Source organism: Bubalus bubalis, chromosome 9 (genome assembly GCF_019923935.1).
Source record: "Bubalus bubalis isolate 160015118507 breed Murrah chromosome 9, NDDB_SH_1, whole genome shotgun sequence".
In the NCBI taxonomy this organism is placed as follows: domain Eukaryota; kingdom Metazoa; phylum Chordata; class Mammalia; order Artiodactyla; family Bovidae; genus Bubalus; species Bubalus bubalis.
Genome location: NC_059165.1, coordinates 1,177,407 through 1,183,406, shown reverse-complemented (window position 1 = coordinate 1,183,406; position 6,000 = coordinate 1,177,407).

Genomic DNA, 6,000 nt, shown 5'->3' with positions numbered 1-6,000 from the left:
ATGAAGGCATATATCAGGATGATGAAGAGCTGTTTAGACTGCCTCTCCATCAATATCTATGTGTTGAAGTGTCTTTCATATCAGTGCTTCAGGATATAAATTTTGTTTTATACAACATTTAATTTAAAAGTTTAGTTTTTGAGGCTGTATAAGTCCACTTGGATCGTCTTCATGAAGCCTCCGCTACTGGGTATCTTGGGACAGGGCAAAGAAAAAGCTCATTGCTGTTTAGTTGCTGAGTCGTGTCCGACTCTTTGCAAACCCATGGCCTGCAGTCCGTCAGGCCTCCCTGTCCATCACCAACTCCCGGAGCTTACCCAAACTCATGTCCATTGAGTCAAAGATGCCATCCAACCATCTCATCCTCTGTTAAGCCCTTCTCCTCCTGCCTTCAATCTTTCCCAGCATCAGGGTCTTTTCTAATGAGTAGGCTCTTCACATCAGGTGGCCAAAGTATTGGAGCTTCGGCTTCAGCATCAGTCCTTCCAATGAATATTCAGGACCCATCTCCTTTAGGATGGACTTGTTGGATCTCCCTGAAGTCCAAGGGACTCTCAAGAGTCTTCTCCAACACCACAATTGTGTGTTAGTCTCTCAGTCGTGTCTGACTCTTTGCGACCCCATGGACGGTAGCCCACCAGGCTTCTCTGTTCATAGAATTCTTCAGGCAAGAACACTGGAGTGGATTGCCATTCCCTTCTCCAAGAGGAACTTTACAACCCAGGGATCAAACCCTGGCCTCCTGCCTTGCAGGCAGATGCTTTACCACTTGAGTGACAGGGAAGTCTAGTTCCAAAGCATCAATTCTTCAGTGCTCAGCCTTCTTTAGGTCCAGCTCTCACATCCATACCACGACAGCTGGAGTGGTATTATTTGCACATCTGAGGTTGTTGATGTTTCTCCCAACAATCTTGATTAAAGCTTGTGAGTCATTCAAGTCAGCATTTCCCATGATGTACTCTGCATAGACATTAAATAAGCAGGGTGACAATGTGCATCCTTGATATACTCCTTACTCAGTTTTGAACCAGTCTGTTGTTTCATGTCTGATTCTAAATGTTGCTTCTTGACCTGCACACAGGTTTCTCAGGAGGCAGGTAAGGTGATCTGGTATTCCCATCTAAGAATTTTCCACAGTTTGTTGTGATTCAAACAGTCAAAGGCTTTAACATAGCCAATGATGCAGAATTAGATGTTTTTCTGGAATTCTCTTGCTTTTTCTATGATCCAAGGAATGTTGGCAATTTGATCTCTGGTTCTTCTACCTTTTCTAAATCTACCTTTTCTAGATCCAGAACATCTGAAGTTCTTAGTTCCTGTACTATTGAAGCCTATCTTGAAGGATTTTGAGCATTACCTTGCTAGAATGTAATGAGCTAGCAACTGTATGGTAATTTGAGCATTCTCTGGCATTGCCTTTCTTTGGGATTGGAATGAAACCTGACCTTTTCCAGTCCTGTGATCACTGCTGAGTTTTCCTAATTTTCTGGCGTATTGAGTGCAGCACTTTCATAGCATCATCTTTTCAGGATTTGAAACAGCTCAACTGGAATTCCATCACCTCCACTAGCTTTGTTTATAGTAATGCTTCCTAAGGTCTGCTTGACTTCATAGTCTATGATGTCTGGCTCTAAATGAGTGACCACACCATCATCATTATCCAGGTCATTAAGACCTTTTTTGTACAGTTCTTCTGTGTATTCCTGCCACCTCTTCTTAATCTCTTCTGCTTCTGTTAGATCCTTGCCATTTCTGTCCTTTATTTTGACCATCTTTAGATGAAATATTCCCTTGGTATTTCTAACTTTCTTCAAGAGATCTCTCAGTTCAGCTCAGTCGCTCAATCGTGTCTGACTCTTGTGACCCCATGGACTGCAGCACACCAGGCCTCCCTGTCCATCACCAACTCCTGGAGCTTGCTCAAACTCATGTCCATCGAGTTGGTGATGCCATCCAACCATCTCATCCTCTGTCTTCCCCTTCTCCTGCCTTCAATCTTTCTCAGGATCAGGGCCTTTTCTAGGGTCAGCTCTGGCATCAGGGGACCAAAGTATGCAGCTTCAGCTTACGCTTGATGCTGACTTATTGACAAAGACCCTGATGCTGGGAAAGACTGAAGACAGGAGGAGAATATAATCAATCTGATTTCGGTGTTGACCATCTGCTGCTGTCCATGTGTAGAGTCATCTCTTGTGTTGTTGGAAGAGGGTGTTTGCTACGACCAGTATGTTCTCTTGGCAAAACTCTGTTAGCCTTTGCCATGCTTCCTTTTGTACTCCAAGGACAAACTTGCCTATTATTCCAGGTATCTCTTAAATTCCTACTTTATTTCAACTTAATTTTAAAATTCTCCAAATCTTGGAAATCAAGAGAGTATTTAAATGTTAATTGGTTTCTTTTGGATAATTGCTCTGAATTACAGTTCCCCCCATATCCAATTCTCTTTTCTAAGATGCTATTTGATGTGGAGGATAGAGAGGTATGATCTATGTAAAGCCACAGAGGGAAGACTGGGTCCTCAGATCTCACCAGCATCCTCTGGATCCTCCGCGGCTTCTACTGTAGGTGGATGAAAAGGTGTGCTTCCTGTATTAACTTGCCTGAGGTGGATTTAATCGTCTCTAGCAGTTTGGACTTAGTGTACTAACTCCAGATGCCTGCTTTCCCACTCAGCGCATGCCTGCATGTGTCCTTAGAGATGACTGCGTAACCTCCCCTCCATCTTGCTGGCTGAACAGTCCTGGAGCCGTGCAGGAGTTCATGCCCCTGACCTGGTGTGTGCAGGCTCGTCATCTCTCGGGATGCTTATAACCACTGCCTTATAACCCTTATAACCACTGCCACCCCTCGATCAAGCACCCTTAACTCTATCCCTTCTAACTCTCTTGGGAGCCTACAGTCTCTGCTTGAAATAGGGTTGGGCCTTCTCTTTCTCAAGATCCTTCTTTCCTCTTCTCTAGGGATGTACAAATTGCCAACATCTGCTGGATCATGGAAAAAGCAAGAGAGTTCCAGAAAAAAAAAGTCTATTTCTGCTTTATTGACTATGCCAAAGCCTTTGACTGTGTGGATCACAATAAACTGTGGAAAATTCTGAAAGACATGGGAATACCAGACCACCTGACCTGCCTCTTGAGAAATCTGTATGCAGATCAGGAAGCAACAGTTAGAACTGGACATGGAACAACAGACTGGTTCCAAATAGGAAAAGGAGTACGTCAAGGCTGTATATTGTCACCCTGCTTATTTAACTTATATGCAGAGTACATCATGAGAAACGCTGGGCTGGAAGAAGCACAAGCTGGAATCAAGATTGCCGGGAGAAATATCAATAACCTCAGATATGCAGATGACACCACCCTTACGGTAGAAAGTGAAGAGGAACTCAAAAGCCTCTTGATGAAGGTGAAAGAGGAGAGTGAAAAAGTTGGCTTAAAGCTCAACATTCAGAAAACTAAGATCATGGCATCTGGTCCCATCACTTCATGGGAAATAGATGGGGAAACAGTGGAAACAGTGTCAGACTTTATTTTTCTGGGCTCCAAAATCACTGCAGATGGTGACTGCAGCCATGAAATTAAAAGATGCTTACTCCTTGGAAGGAAAGTTATGACCAACCTAGAGAGCATATTCAAAAGCAGAGACATTACTTTGCCAACAAAGTCAAGGCTATGGTTTTTCCAGTGGTCATGTATGGAGAGTTGGACTGTGGAGAAAGCTGAGCACTGAAGAATTGATGCTTTTGAACTGTGGTGTTGGAGAAGACTCTTGAAAGTCCCTTGGACTGCAAGGAGATCCAACCAGTCCATTCTAAAGGAGATCAGCCCTGGGATTTCTTTGGAAGGAATGATGCTAAAGCTGAAACTCCAGTACTTTGGCCACCTCATGTGAAGAGTTGACTCATTGGAAAAGACTCTGATGCTGGGAGGGATTGGGGGCAAGAGGAGAAGGGGACGACAGAGGATGAGATGGCTGGATGGCATCACCCACTCGATGGACGTGAGTCTGAGTGAACTCCGGGAGTTGGTGATGGACAGGGAGGCCTGGCGTGCTGCGATTCATGGGGTTGCAAAGAGTTGGACACGACTGAGCAACTGAACTGAACTGAACTGAGGGACGTAAGTCTCATGACCGATGGATCATGTTGGAGTGTGTAATTAATATATGTGTCTTCTAGCCTTTGCTTTTGATTAGGAAGCTTTTGGTTGGAAAGTCAAATGACAAATGAGAACTAGAGATGGATGGGATTTAGTATATCGATATAAAAAAATATATGCCAAAATATGCCATTACTTACAATCCCTATAAAAATTCATTTTCTAAAGGTTTTAGTATGCTCACAAAATAATTTATATATAAAGAAAAAGCATAGCAGACTCTGTTAATGAAGCTGAAGTCAGGTAACCTGTGAGTTGCATTGTTTTCTAGATAACCCAGATGTGTCTTCTTTCTCATAACATTTTCCCCACCCCTGCCCTGACTCCAGTATTATAAACACTGGCTTTTATGCCAGTTACAATGAGGCTAAAGTATGCTTTATTTTGCATATGTTATGTATGATATGCAAGCCTTTTGAACCTATAATAGCTACTAAAGCAGCGAGCAGATGGTAATCCCCACGAGAGTAGGCTCACCATGCAATCACAGAACAACAAAAGGAACCCACTCCTTTAAAACTGAGCTTTCTATTTTTGTACAAATATCTTAAGTACTTTCTAAGGTCATTCATTCATCCATTCATTCCATTATTTCAGAAACACAGTGTTGAGGACTTGCTACGGACTGGACACTGTTTTAAGTTCTGAGCAATACACAATTGAGTAACACAATCTTTGCTCTTAAGAAGTTTAGTCTCATTCTGTTCATCATCCTCATGACTGTTACCATTTTCAATCTTAGCTAAACATGCTGATGTAATTGCGTACTCACTGTAGTACAGCACTCAGGAGGGCATGCCTGGGAGTTAGATAAGGGCGCTTCAAAAGGGCCTACTTATGAGCTGTTTATCTTAACGAGTTCATTGGCCTCTCTAAGCACTGGCTCATCTGTACAGTCCATGGAAGTCTCCAGGCCAGAATACTGCAGTGGGTAGCCTTTCCCTTCTCCGGGGGATCTTCCCAACCCAGGGATCAAACCCAGGTCTCCCACATTACAGGGGGATTCTTTACCAGCTGAGCCGCAAGAGAGGTAAGGTGGTGTTAAAAATTATGAGTTACATTCATGTAGAAAGGTTACAGACATAAGAATAGGAGTTTGGAAAGCTAAGTGAAATTCCTAGACGTGCCTTTTAAATTTTGGGGGCCTCATATCTAACTGCAACTGTTACCAACGCCCTCTTTAAAAACTGATTTTCTCCAAGGTTCACATGCTGTCTAGTTGACAGATACAGTGTGTCGATGACACAGACTCAAGGAGCAGGGAAACAGCCTCCCTTTGCCTGAACTGGGTGACCCTGCAAGACACAGAAGTGGCACAACCAAAACTTTCCTCACTGGCTACACCTCTGCTTCCCGGGCATAACTTACTCTCACCAAACCGTCAGAGGCCTCGCTGTGCAGTGGAATGAACAGAGAGGAGCATCTTATTATGCACTCCTGAATGATCTCTAAAATCAATCACGATTTCACATTTCATAAATTGTCAGACTTGTTAAGAACTTTTCAATTCTTTTGAGTGCTCATCTAAAACTGCACTATCAATTCAACTTTATCTACTTCCATTTTCACTTCTGTATTGTTGAAAGTGAAAATGTTAAGTCGCTCAGTTGTGTCTGACTCTTTGAGACCCCATGAACTGCCCGTGGAATTTTCCAGGCCAGAATACTGGAGTGGGTAGCTATTCCCTTCTCCAGGGTATCTTCCCAACCCAGGGATCAAATGCAGGTCTCCTGGATTTCTGGCAGATTCTTTACCAGCTGAGCCACCAGGGATACCCCCTGTGTTGTTATTGTATGTTCATAAATGGCATTACATTTGGACAGAGAGAGTCTCAGAATGGCAT